The 14,992-nt window shown below is 43.3% G+C and overlaps 1 pseudogene; it reads left to right on the top strand.

Moving 5' to 3' along the window:
* The window catches only part of LOC103266087, a 20,375-nt pseudogene extending 7,459 nt beyond the window's left edge, over positions 1 to 12,916 (top strand).
* The last annotated feature ends 2,076 nt before the right edge of the window (positions 12,917 to 14,992 follow it).

Here is a 14,992-nt window from a genome sequence, read left to right as displayed (position 1 = left end):
CAGTTTTTAGTTGGAGTCTCACTCCATCGCCCAGGCTGGAGTGCAGTGGCACGCTCATGGCCACCCCAGTGTCGATCTGCTGGGTTCTGGTGATCCTTGAGCCTCAGCCTTCCAAGTAGCCAGAACTACAGATGCGCACTACCATGCCCAGCTAATTTTTTGATTTACTATAGAGATGAGGTCACCATGTTGGCCAGACTGGTCTCAAACCTGCAGGCTCAGGCAATTCTCTTGCCTCGGCCTCCCAATGTGCTGGGATTACAGACCTGAGCCACCAAGCCTGGCCCACCTTTTGTGTGTGTGTGTGTGTGAGAGAGAAGAACCATCAGGTTGGGCACGTCTCATGCCTGTAATCGCAGCATTCTGGGAGACCAAGGCAGGAGAATCGCTTGAAGACCAGTCTGGTTGATGTAGCAAGACCCTATCTCTTACTATTAAAAAATAAAAAAAGAACCATCAGAAGCAGTTGAGGGACCAGGAAATGGGTCCTCTGGGGACGAGGAGGCATTCTCTTATAATCCTAGCACTTTGAGAGGCCAAGGTAGGAGGACCACTTAAGCCCAGGGGTTTGAGAGTAGCCTGGGCCACCCAGCAAGAACTCGCCACTACAAAAAACGAAAAAATTAGCAAGGCATGGTGGCATGCCTAGTCCCAACTATTTGGGAGGCTGAGGCAGAAGGCTCGTCTGAGTCCAGGAGGTCAAGGCTGAGGTAAACCATGATCATGCGATTGCACTACAGCCTGGGTGACAGAGCGAGACCCTGACTCAGCAAATAAATAAATAAGAGTCATCTCCTCATTAGCAGTGGTTTTTGTATTAGAAGTCTCTCTGAGTTTACAAATTGGCATGAGTTCTTGTTCTTTTATAAATGCACACCGCTTTGTTCCTTCGGTAATTCCATTGTACATTTTCCCCATGTCATCTCTTGGTCTCCTTCATGGTTGCTGTTATCACCATCACCTTTATTCAGCACCATGGGTCAATGAATGAACAACTGAAGCCTCATTATCAATGTTAAAATTTTCTTCAATATCCACTTTTTCCAGCTGACAGATTTTGAAGTTACATATTTTGCGCATATAAGAAGATCAAACTTTTTCTCACTTAATGTAGGGAATCCTTCAAAGTCACCACCTTGTTCCAGCATCATTGAACATAGTCACAGGCCAGGCATGCACAACTGTGTCTTTTGTCATTGTGTTCTAAGCATTAGCAGCAACATATATGGCATCCTTCATACTAAACTCCTTCTGCAAACCTTTCATACCCAAGCTTCTGTTAACTGCTGCTTGCATGGTGTTCAAGAAGTGTTTCTATATTTACCTTGCAAAGATCCAAAGATACCCTGGTCACATGACCAAATTAATGAAATCACATTTGGGGAAAGTTCATGGCATAAACATCTTTTATGAGAATTTCAGCTGGAGGATGAACAGAACAGCTGTCAAGGAATAATCCTGTAGTCATCCAGTTCAGTTTCCTTGCAGTGAGCGTGAGTGGCTGGCACAAAATGTTTTTGAAACCAGTCAGAAAAGATATCCCTGGTAATCTTGCTTTTTAGTTAGCATAATAATGGACTTTAGCCAGCAGCGGTGGCTCATGCCCGTAATCCCAGCACTCCGGGAGGCAGAGGTGAGAGAATTGTCTGAGCCCACGGGTTCGAGACCAGCCTGGTCAACTAAGTGAGACCTCATCTTTACAATAAATCGAGAAAAATTAGCTAGGCATGATGACATGCGCCTGTGGTTCCAGCTACTTGGAAGGCTGAGGTGGAAGATCACCTGAGCACAGCAGGTCGAGGCTACGGTGGCCGTGAGCGTGCCACTGCACTCCAACCTGGGCAACAGAGAGAGACTCCGACTCAAAAAAAAGAAAAGAAAAGAAAAGAAATTCAGACATAGGCTGTTGCCTATCACAGCAAGTTTACGCTTACGTGTGCCTGCTGCATTAGCATGTCCCAGTACAGCTATCTGTAAGGCTGTCTCATTGGCTGTAGTCAGGATCTTTCTGGAGCAATCACACCAAAATAGTGGTGTTTTATCAACATTAGAGACTTCTTCTGGCATTGCATTTTCATCAGTGATGAAAACTCATCGATGAATTTCTCCACCGCTTTGTGCTCAGCAGATGCATTATCACTACATATCTTAAAAAATTTAATGTGGCATAGTTTCTTAAATTTCTGCAACCAGCCTGTTGAATATTCACAGTCCCCTTCAATTTTACTTTATCATGATAGCTCTTCGCTGGATTCGTGATCAGCATATGATTAAGTGACTTGTGTTCATGGTGACACTGAGCGATCCATTCTTACAATACATTGTTGTCTTCATTTGTAGCTTTGAACAGAGCTTTTCTATTTTTCATTAACTTATGTTCACCACTTTCAGCATAGAACTTTAGCAGTTTACCTTTCTGTTTCTTTGGGTCATATATGGTGGTCATTCCAACACCATCCTGCTATGTCAGACGTTTCACGCTTACACTGTGGTCCAACTTCTCCAACAGCTTGGTTTTCTGTGTTATAGATAAGCATAAATGCTTCCTTCTTTTCTTGTCACACTCACCCATAGAGGTATTTGCAGGCTTTTTTTGACATTTCCAGCAATATCTGTATACCACAGAGCAAAGAATAAGCAAAAAGCCAAAACGAGTGATGCATGTAGGTCTTGGCCCCATAAGGAGCATTGTGACAGCTTGCCATTGGCCTGCATATGTGACATTTTATTATCTTTTGTGGGTGTGTTTGCATAGGGGAATCTGGGCATGCACAGAAAAGATAAGAGAGCAGCTGAAAGGGGCTGGGAGGGTGTTTTTCCTTTGGAAACACTGAATAAGCCAAGTGTTGTGCACCTGCGTTTGACTGCAGCCCACCGCATGAGGTCAAGTGTGGAATTTTCCATTTGTGGTGTAATGTGAACACTCAAAAAGTTTTAGGTTTTGAAGCATTTCGGATTTTGGATTTTCAGATGAGGGATGCTCCACTTGAAAAGCACACAAAAAGATGTGTAACATCATTAGTTATCCAAGAAACGAAAACCCAGATAACAGTGTTACCACCTCATACATACTAAGATGGTTAAAAATACAAAAGAGACAATAACAAGTGTTGACAAGAGTGTAGAAAAATTAAAATACTCACAAATTGCTAATGGGGTTGTAAAATGGTACAGCCACTTTGTAAAATGGTACAGTTCCTCAAAATGTTAAACAGTTATCATATGACCCAGTATTTCTACTCTTGGGTATGCTCCCAAGAGAAATGAGAATTTGTATCCACATAAAAACTCATACACAAGCCGGGCTCAGTGGCTCAGCCTGTAATCCCGCGCCTTTGGGAGGCTGAGGTGAGTGGATTGCCTGAGCCTGCGGGTTCGAGACTCCCCTGGGCAGCGAGACCTCGTCTCTACAATAAATCAAAAAATCAGCCGGGCGTAGTAGCACATGCCTGTAATTCCGGCTACTCGGAAGGCTGAGGCGAAAGGATGGCCGGAGCCCAGCTGGTCGAGGCTGCGGTGGCCGGGAGCGGCCACTGCACTCCAGTCTGGGCGACAGAGTGAGACTCTGACTCAAAAAAAAAAAAACAAAAAACAAAAAAAAACCTCATACACGAATATCATAGCAGCATTATTCTTACTAGGACGAAAGAGGAGAGGACCCAAATGCCCACCAAGCAATGAAAAAATAAACAAAATGTGTAATTATCTATAAAGTGAATAGAATTCAATAAGAAAAGGAATGACATGCTGATACTTGCTACAGCATTGGGTGAACCTTGAAATATCATACTAAGTGAAAGTCCAACACAAAGGATCTCATACTATATAATTCCATTTATGTAAAATGTCCAGATAAGCAAGTTCTCAGAAACAGAAAGTAAATAGGTGGCTGCCAGGCATTGGGGTGAGGGGAACACGAAGTACACGCTAATGGGAATGGATTTTCTTTTTAGTAATGAAAATGTTCTGAAATTAGATAGTGTTGACAGTTGTGCAGCTTGGTGACTTTACTAAAAACCACTGAGTTGTAGACTTTAAAAGGGTGAATTTTATGATATATGAATTATATCAGTAGAGCTGTTGTTAAACAAATCAATTGTGTTTACAGACCAGCAGCTAACAGAAAATGATTTTTTTAAATTACCATTTACAAGAGTCATTTTAAAAACCTTAAAATAAATCTAACAATAGTTGTGTAAACCTTGAGGATTTTATAATTTTATAAAGCACTTAGAAATTTCTATGAAGTTTTTATTTTAAAAACTTTTAGTTTCTCTATTACAACTATCCTTAAGAGTTTTCCTTCTATTACTACAAGATCACAAAATCACTTTCTACATTTTTTTTTGAATTGGTATCTCACTCTGTCACACAGGCTGGAGTGCAGTGGCAAAATCAAGGCTAACCACAGCCTTAGTCTCCTGGGCTCAGGCGATCCTTCCACCTCAGCCTCATGAGTAGCTGGGACTACAAGTAAGTGTCACCACACCTGGCTACTTTTTTGTATTTTATGTAGAGGCGAGGTCTCACTATTTTGCCCAGGCTCTAAGTTGTATTTGGAGTACTTAGATTGCATAGCAGGTGAACTGTTTAAAAGTAGAAAGTCTTCCTATCCAGCTAGTATCTCTGTTATAGACTAAGAAATGTAATATTAAAAAATGAGATTATTTGAACTTGACAGGATTAATATTATATTCCATCATTCCAGGTGGCCAGAAATGGTCATGGTAACACAGTAAAGCAAGATTAACTTGGATATAATTTGAAGTTGATTTAAGTAAATCAAAGAAGAGGGTAATTCCTCTAAAGTAGACCAGTAAACCTGTTCCCAACTTCTCCCACCTGCGACTAATTCATAATTTTTTTTTTAATTGAAGTCTCACTCCAGGCTGGAGTGCGGTGGCATGCTCACGGCCACCATAGCCTCGACCTGGTGGGCTCAGGTGATCCTTTCACCTCAGCCTTCCAGATAGCTGGAACTTCAGACACCGCTGCCATGCCTGGCTTACTTTTTTGATTTATTGTAGAGACGAGGTCTCACCAAGTTGCCCAGGTTGGTCTCTAACCTGTGAGCTCAGGCAATCCTCTTGCCTTGGCCTCCCAAAGTGCTGGAATTACAGGCTTGAGCCACTGCGCCTGGCCCTAATTCATAATCTTACAGTATATATTTTTTCTAATGCTTCACTAGCACTGGATGGCTTAAAAAGAAGAGGGAAGATCTTTGATTAAAACTACCAGCTTCTGATATTTGAGTTTATTTTGAAGACTTTAACTATGTTGACCATTTATTATTTGGCAGTCTCTCTAGTCAGAAAAAAATACCTTAAATCTAAGCAGCTGGAAGAAAGACAGACTTTATCAAGGTAACTTTTTAGTTCATTAAATGAGAATTTTATATTTGGAGTGGTATTTTTATTTTATAAATTGCTGTATGTCCAGCGAGTTATGGGGATCACTGTATCCTGCCTGACATTTTCAAATCAGTCTATAAATTCTAAAGAAAGTAAAAACTAGCCAGACATGGTGGCTCATGCCTGTAATCTCAGTACTTTGGGAGGTGGAGGCAAGAGAATTGCCTGAGTCCAAGGATTTGAGGCCATCCTGGGCAAAATTAAAAACTCTCTACCATTTGAACTATATACTAATATTCCTTTCAACAAATATATTATTTTTTCTTTAGATTCATAAGCATACCTGTTTTAATAATTGATATCAGTCTTTTTTTCATAATACCAAAAATAACCAAATAACTCATCCAACTTATCTACTTATTAAACTTACATAATGTGCACACTATAAATTTCATAATTTAGTATTTCCCTCATAATTTTTCTCCTTTACCAAAATTGATCTTGCAATACTTATCTAACTGTGGTTTTTTTTGTTTTGTTTTGTTTTTGTTTTTGTTTGAGTAGGAGTCTCACTCTGTCGCCCAGGCTGGAGTGCAGTGGCACGCTCCCAGCCACCGCAACCTCGACCTGCTGGGCTCCGGCGATCCTTCCACCTTAGCCTTCCAAGTAGATACCACGCCTGGCTAATTTTTTGATTTATTGTAGAGATGAGGTCTCGCCAAGTTGCCCAGGCGGGTCTCGAATCCGTGAGCTCAGGCAATCGTCTGGCCTTGGCCTCCCAAAGTGCTGGGATTACAGGCTGAGCCACCAAACCCGGTCAATAAATATACTTTAAACAATTTCTTTTCTATTGGATGGACCCTCTAATTGATAGACATTTAGGTTGTTTATATTTTTTACCATCGGTGCACAGTATTTGTATGCTAGTGCTTCTCTGTACATCCTTGTGAAAACCATTGTTTCCTTAGGATAAATTTTTTAAAGTGCAGTTATCTGGGGAAGAGGTTTTTGATGTGATTATCCACATTATTCTTTTGGAAAGGTTATAAACGTGTACAGACCCATCTGCAAAATATGAGAGAAGGCTGGTAACAGGTATCACATTTGGAGCTATATTTTCAATACATTAATTATATTTTTAAACATTTAAATATTTTCATTCATCCAGAATATTTTGATAACATAAGAAGGAAGGACTATAACTTTAGTTGTCCCCATATGGCATTTCAGCCTGTTCCGTTCATTATTTCTCTTACTAATTCATTAAAGAGATATTTATTGACTTCTCTATGCCAGGCAATGTGGGGACAGAATCACATGATAGGCAAGATTTCTGCTCTTTAGTGGAGGGAAGCAGACAGTAAACAGACCAACCAAAAAAAAAAAGAATAAATAAGAAAAATAGGCCAGGTGTGGTGGCTCACGCCTGTAATCCCAGCATTTTGGAAGGCCCAGACAGGAGAATCACTGTAGCCCAGAAGTTTGAGACTAGCTTGGGCAACAAAGCAAGGCCTCGTCGCTACAAAAAAAATCAAAAAATTAGCCAGGCCTTGTGGCACACACCTGTAGTCCCTGGACTCAGGCGGTCCCAGAAGGATCCCTGAATCCACAAGATCCAGGCTGCGGTGAACCATGATGGTACTCCACTCCAGTCTGAGAGACAGTGTGATACCCTGACTCAAAAAAATAAAGAAAAAGAAAAATATCAGATAGTAAAAAATGCTTTGCAAAAACTTGAAACAGTTTTATTGGAGAGAGATTGGCTAAGCCCTAAAGGGAAGGCCTCTCTGAGGTGGTAACTTGGAGTTGAGATCTGAATGACAACACAGAGCCAGCCGCCTTAACACAGAGGTGGATGAGGGTCAGGTCAATCGTGGACTTCCTAAGCCAGGGTGAATAGTTATGCGTGTGCGGTTATTAAAAAGACTGAAGTGGAAGCATTCCAACTGAGTTTCCAGCTGAGTAGGGGAGCAAGGATAGGAGACCAATTGGGGCTTTTTGGGGATAATTACTTATCCCAGCCCCCAGTGATTGAAAAATCCTTTCTCTTCTCTATTAATTTAAATGCATCTTTTGATTTTATTCCTGAACTTTCTGACCACATTCATTGATCAGTTTTTTTTACTTTGGAATAAATGCCACACTTCTAATTATTGCAGCTGTACAATATATTTATATATCTTTTAGAATTGGCCCCAGCCCATTATTTTTCCCTTCAAATATTTATTTTGTATTTATTCTTCAGATATACTTTACAGTCATTTCATCTCACTTGAAAAGTAAAATACATTGATATTGTGATAGAAATTGCACTAAATTAATAGATATTGGGGTAGCTTTTTACCTTTGACAATGTTGTGTTTTGTTTTCTTTGAGTTGTAGTCTCACACTGACCCCCAGGATAGAGTGCAATGGCATACTCAAAGCCACCACAGCCTCAACCTGCTCGACTCAGGTGATCCTTCCACCTCAGCCTTCCAAGTAGCCTGAACCACAGGTGTGTGCCGCCACGCCCCAGCTAATTTTTAAAAAATTTATCATAAAAATGAGGTCTCACTAAGTCGCTCAGGCTGGTCTCAAACCGCTGAGCTCAGGCAATCCTCTTGCCTCTGCCTCCCACAGTGCTGGGATTGCAAGTGTGAACCACTGCACCCAGCCCAATGTTGTGTTTTTACTATTTTATTTATTTATTGGCTTTTATGTATTGTGTTACTTTTTGAATTTATAAGATTTTTTCTCTTTTTTTGTCTTCAATTTTCTGTTCCTCAGAAAAACTAATATTATGTACTAAAATATAAGATCCTACATTTATTATTCTGTTAGTTGCTAGAGTGAAAATAATTATTTTATGTTACACTGTAAATCAGCTATTTGCTACATAGAGAGACTTTATGTCTGTGTGTATTTTTTTGATAACAGTCCACCTAATGATCTACTAACTTATAAGGGCCTCTTTCATACTGATAATGATGATTTGGTCTTCTTTCCACTCAGGGTGTCTAGTTAATTAATAATGTGTAAGTTAGCTGGGTGTGGTGGCTCATGCCTGTAATCCCAGCACTTTGAGAAGTGGAGGCGAGAGGATTCCCTGAACCTAGGACTTCGAGATCTGCCTGGGCAATATGGCAAGACCTCGTCTCTACCATAAATCACAAAGTTAGCTGGGCATGGTGGTGCACACCTGTAGTTCCAGCTACTTGGAAGGTTGAAGCAGAAGGATCGCCTGAGCCCAGTAAGTCAAGGCTGCAGTGGCCATGAGCGTGCCACGGCACTCCAGCCTGGGTGACAGAATGAGATTCCGGCTCAAAAACAACAACAAAAATACGTACGTTTCTGACACTTATTACAGTATGCAATCGTTTTTTTCCCCCTCCTTCCCAGGTGTTGGGGTTATCTTCAACTTGAACCCAACTCTGACCACGATTGGCAAGTATTTCTATAAGAGGCGACCGCTGGCGAATGGCCTGGCCATGGCAGGCAGCCCTGTGTTCCTCTCTACTCTGGCCCCCCTCAGTCAGGCTTCCTTTTATATCTTTGGCTGGAGAGGAAGCTTCCTCATTCTGGGGGGCTTGCTGCTAAACTGCTGTGTGGCTGGATCCCTGATGCGACCGATAGGGCCCACGCCCACCAAGCCAGGGAAAGACAGGTCGAAAGAATTGCTTCAGGAAGCTGGAAAATCTGGTGCAAAGAAAGGTCCAGGTGATGATGATACAGCATTTAATGTACGTTTTCCCAAAGAGGAAAAGCAGTCTGTTTTCCAAACGATTAACACATTGCTGGACTTATCCCTATCCACTCACAGAGGCTTTGTACTGTTCCTCTCTGGAAACACGTTGATGATTTCTGGACTGGTCTCACCTTTAATCTTGCTTAGTAGTTGCGCCAAGAGTCAGCATCGTACTAGTGAACAGTCTGCCTTCCTTTTGCCCACTCTGTCTTTTGTCGATTTTATGCCAGACCTTCTACGGAACTTGAAGCCAACACCAAGAGGGTGTGACCTCGAATTCGGTATTACTTTCCTGCTTCTATTATTGCAAATGGAGTGTGTCACATGCTACTTCCTTTAGCCACCAGCTACGTTGGGCTCTGTGTCTATGTAGGATTCCTTGGGTTTGCCTTTGGGTGGTTCAGCTCTGTATTGTCTGAAACACTCATGGACCTCGTCGGACCCCAGAGGTTCTCCAGCGCTGTGGGATTGGTGACCATTGTGGAATGCTGTCCTGTCCTCCTGGGGCCACCGCTTCTAGGTACAGTATGTCTTCCCTACCTGTGTGTGTGTGTTGCCATAAAACAGGCATGTGGGACTGGGAAGGTGATAGGAAGCAGAGACGAGTGAACTGATGGTCGGCAAAGAGTGCATGTCTCTCATTTCTGTACCTTGGTGCTGGCACGGTGCTCGGCACAGCAGAGTTGCTCAAGTATTTACAGAACCAGATTACACTGAACCATCGAGCTGAATGGGAGACCAAACACTACCACAAACTTCAGGATCTTAAAAAAATTATTTTCCAATCATAAAACAAACATGCTTAATGTAGAAAAATGTATAATATACATCCTCACCTTTAAAATACTAGTGCTGATTTCATTTTAATCACGGAATTCATCTCAGTAGTTATGTTCAATGTAAAAACAATAGCTGTCAGGTGAGGACTCACCGTGTGCCAGGGACTGTTCTAAGCATTCTAAATATCCTGTCCTGTTTCACAAGTCTACGAGGCAGGACTCTTGCTGTCCCACATTGTAAATGAAGAAACAGAGGCTCCCAAAAGTGAAATAACTTGCTCAAGGTTACACAGCTAGTAAGTGACCAAAAAACTTGATTGATTTACCATCTAGGAATACCATGCCTGTAATCCCAGCATTTTAGGAGGACAAGTCGGGAGGATTGCTTGAGCCCAGGAGTTCAAGACCAACCTGGGCAGCATAGCAAGACCTCATCTCTCCAGAATATTAAAAAATTAGCTGGATGTAGTGGCACATCCCGTAGGCTCAGCTACTTGGGAGCCTGAGGCAGAAGGATGGCTGAAGCCCAGGAGGTTTGCCTGCACTCCAGCCTGGGCGAAAAAGTACGACTCCAACTAAAAAAACAAACAAGAGCAGGTCAAGGCTGCGGTGGCCGGGAGCGGCCACTGCACTCCAGTCTGGGTGACAGAGTGAGACTCCAACTCAAAAAAAAAAACAAAAAACAAAAAAACAAACAAGAAAAAAACCCCCAAAACCCCTTTACATTTACAAATTATGACTTAATACAAAATTAAGTATTAAAATTATTCCTTAATACAACAATAATCGGGCCTTCCGCTGGCTGTGACCCATGCTTTTGAAATGGTGTATTATAAAGCAAGGAGGATCCATAAAAGAAGACCCACTACTGACGCTTCACAACTTCCCGGTCCCTCACTGTACCCATTGAGTTCCATGTCCTGGCAGTTTCATCTCCCGAGCCTCTCTGATCCACCCGTTTCCTCTGTTCCAGCTCCCACCTGCAGGCAAAGCTCCTGATTCCTATTTGACCGCTCCTAACAGTGGCCTCCTAGCTGGTCTGCTGTGTTGGCTGTGGCTGTTCTTCGGTCTCTCTTCGGAGTCTCTAGCTGAGAACTCGCAGAGGCTCCTTAAAACCCTCTCACTGCCTCTCCTTGCTCTCAGGGTGAAGATCCAATTCCCCCTGTGGCTCGCAGGGCACTGTGTGGCCCGGCCCCACCTGTGTCTCCAGCTGGTTGACCCTCTGCTCTCTCTGCCCCAGCAGCCGGCCTGTCGTCTTCCGCCTCACACCATGTCTCCTCCTACCCCTGTGCCTTTGCACTTGCTGTTCTCTGCCTGGATTCTCTTCCCGTCCCCCTTCTCCTAGGTAATTCCTACCCTGCAAATCTCAGCTTAGGTGACACTTCAAGGGAAGCCTTCCTGACCACCCTTGCCCGTCCCAACCCCCATCTTTTGTTTTCAAAACCCTTCTTGTGGCACTTGTCTTGTGGAATTACTGATTAACATCTCTCTTCCCCACCACAGATGCTATCTCCTCTGATAACTTTGGATGTGATCTCCTCTGCTCACCCTGTTCTCAGGATGGAGAACTCAGTATTGCTGAATGAATGATGCCTTGAGTTAGAAAGTCATATGGAACCCTGTTTGAATCGGTTCTATGAAGTCTGCTTAAATATGAAGTAGGCTTTTCAAAGTTTATTCTGGAGATAGTCCTTCCACAAGATGCTAGCAAGTTTTACAACAAACAGACGTTTCACAGCCAAAACAAAACTTGGAGAACCAGGTTCAATAGGTTTCTTTACTACCAGATCTCACAAAGAGAGAATAATGGGATATGACATTTTCCTAACTCATTGGACTTTTGAAACATTGGACAAGATCCATAGCACAGTGGTTAAGGGTGTTAGACATCAGTGTCAGACTTGCTGGGCTTAAAGCCGAGCTGCTTCACTTACTAGCATTGTGGTCTTGGACAAATGACTTAATGTCTCCTCTGTTTTTTTTTTTTTTGAGTTGGAGTCTGACTCTGTCGCCCAGACTAGAGTGTAGTGGCCGCTCCCGGCCACCGCAGCCTTGACCTGCTGGGCTCCGGCGATCCTTCCACCTCACCCTTCCAAGTAGCCGGAACTACAGGCACGTGCTACCACGCCCGGCTAGTTTTTTATTTATTGTAGAGATGAGGTCTCGCCAAGTTGCCCAGGTGGGTCTCGAACCCGCGGGCTCAGGCAATCCACTCACCTTGGCCTCCCAAAGCATGGGATTACAGGCTGAGCCACCGAGCCCGGCTAATGTCTCCTCTGTCCTTTTTGCATTTTGCATCTGTCCAGTGGGGGTGATGATGGAATCAGCCTGCTGAAGGGATCGAGTGCTTAGAATGGTGATAAGACATAGCCGTGAAATTTTTAGCATAGGACAAGCATTCCCAGGATCACCCCGGTAACTACCACAGCTCTATGGCCTTGGACGTGACTCCAGATCTCTTCTGAGCCACAATTTTTCCCACAGGTATTGAGAGAATTGAATCCGGGTGACCTTGATATCTTTCCCAATTCCAATTTGCAAAGAGTTAATTTTTCCAAGTTACTAATAATAACAAGATGCAAGGCCACCCAAAATCAATGTGACGTTAGCTACAAAAGATTAGGTAATTTTAAACAATTCCTTTGGATACTGGCTTGTCACTTGTGGGCTCTTTAAAGATCAGGTTGATATCTTTCTGTGTGGATCCTTAAGCATTGTTTGGAAAGGGATATCCTTGTTCACTCTTATCCACATCACTTTTTTTTTTTTGCATGTGTAGGTCGACTCTGGCATATACGGAAACTACAGACACATATACTGGTCATGTGGCATCATCCTAATTGTTTCAGGTCTCTATCACTTATCACTTCATTGGCATGAGCATCGATTACCGACTTTTGGCAGAAGTACAGAAAGCAGAGAAGAAGAAAAAGGAATGGGACGAGTCCAAAGAAGTTACTGAAGCAGAACAGAAAAGCCCAAAGAGGAGACATAGCCAGGCTGAGATCATGGCTGAAAGGAGGAGCTTTTGGCCAAAGATAACGGAAAAATTCTACTGAACCACTATCTACTAGCGGTGCTTAATGTGGTCAGTGGACATTCGCGTGGAAATCATACCAGCTGTTCACCGACAGCATTTTCATTTCATTCCTTTACTGCAGTCTAAAATAAATATATCACATCTTTTGAAGGGCAGAGATTTGCAAAAGATGAGGGAAAGAAAGAGCTTTTATTTGAAGCTCTATTTATTCAGGCATACTTTACGTATTTGATAATTCCCTTCTCTTTTTTTTTTTTCTTTCTTTTCTTTTTTTTTTTTTGAGTCAGAGTCTCACTATGTTTCCTGGGCTGGAGTGCAGTAGCACAATCATGGCTCACTGCAGCCTTGACCTCCCGGGCTCAGGTCATCCTTCTGCCTCTTCCTGGGACTACAAGTGTGCACCATCTTGCCTGGCTAATTTTTAAATTATTTTGGTAGAGATGAGGTCTCGCTATGTTGCCCAGGCTAGTCTCGAACTTCTGGCCTCAAGCAATCCTCCTGCCTTCACCTCCCAGAGTGCTGGGATTACAGGTGTGAGCCACCACATCTGGCCCACAATTCCCTTTTTTAGTCTTAAAGTTTGATGAGTTTTGACAATAACGACCTCCCCAAAATCGAACATCTTAAACAGCCAAAATAGTTCCCTCCAGCCCCTTCCCAGTAAACCACTTTCCTCACCCACAGCCCTTGGCAGCCACTGGTCTGATTTTTGTCCCCTTTAGTTTCGTCTTTTCCAAAATGGGATAAAGGGAATCCACAGTGTGTAGCTGTGGCATAACAGAGAATAGACATTTGGTCTTTGTCCTCAGTTCCTGACACACAGCTCCTCAAACCCGTGGAATCTCCTGAGTGATGAGGGTGTCCTTTGCATGCTGATGACATGATTGGTGGTTGGGGGTCTCTGGAGAGCTTCAGAATAGGGGTCTGATCTTCAGAAAGACTGAGGAGCAACTAGAGAGTTGGAACTTTCAGCTCCACTCCTGACCCCTGGGGAGGGAAAGGGGCCCATGACCAATGGCCCATGACTTAATCAGCATGCTCATGTAATGAAACCTCCATTCAAACCCCTCAGCAAGAAGGCTTGGAGAGCTTCCAGGTTGGTGAGCACATTGAGGTAGGGGGAGGGTCTCGTACCCAGAGATAGCATGGAAGCCCCAGGCCTCTCCCCAACACCTTGGCCCATGTGTCTCTCCCATCTGGCTGTTCCTGAGTTGTGTGCTTTATAATAAGCCAGTAAATGTAAGTAAAGTGTTTCCCTGAGTTTTGTGAGCTATTCTAGAAAATTATCAAACTTGACAAGGGGGTCATGGGAACCCCTAATTTGTAGCCAGTTGGTCTCAAGTACAGGTGACAACCTGGGACTGAACCTTGAAACCAGTGCACTCTGACACTCCATGTAGTCTGTGGCAGAACTGAATTGAACTGTAGTGACAACTATTTGGGGTCTGGAGAGTTAGAGAACTGGTGGTTGTTGAGGGAAAAACCCATGCGTCTGGTGTCAGAAGTGTGAGTAAAAGCAGTTTGGAGTAACCCTCGGTACCTGACTTCTTTCACATAGCAGAGTGTTTTATGATTCAGCTGTATTGTTGCATTTATCAGCAGTTCCTTGCTGCTGTTGTTGAGTTGTATTCCTTTGTATGGATGTATCATAATGTGTATATATATATTTTTTGAGTTGAAATCTCACTCTGTCACCCAGGCTGGAGGGCAGTGGCACACCTCTCGGTCACTGTAGCCTCAACTTGCTGGGCCCTGGCGATCCTCCCACCTCAGCCTTCCAAGTAGCCAGAACAACAGGTGCATGCTACCACGCCCAGCTAAGTTTTTTTTTTTTTTATTGTAGAGACGAGGTCTTGCCAAGTTGCCCAGACTGGTCTCGACTCCATGGGCTCAGACAATCCATTCGCCTCGGCCTCCCAAAGTGCTGGGATCACAGGTTGAGCCACTGAACCTGGCCTATAAGTGTATATTTTTTGGGGGGTTTTTTTTTTTTGAGTTGGAGTCTCACTCTGTCGCCCAGACTGGAGTGCAGTGGCCACTCCCGGCCACCGCAGCCTTGCCTGCTGGGCTCCGGCGATCTTTCCGCCTCAGACTT

The sequence above is a fragment of the Carlito syrichta genome, unplaced genomic scaffold, assembly GCF_000164805.1.
Source record: "Carlito syrichta isolate Samal-C Ts95f unplaced genomic scaffold, Tarsius_syrichta-2.0.1 Scaffold307015, whole genome shotgun sequence".
Taxonomy (NCBI): domain Eukaryota; kingdom Metazoa; phylum Chordata; class Mammalia; order Primates; family Tarsiidae; genus Carlito; species Carlito syrichta.
The sequence above is the reverse complement of the archived record's forward strand: the minus strand, read 5'-3'. Positions and strand labels throughout refer to the sequence as shown.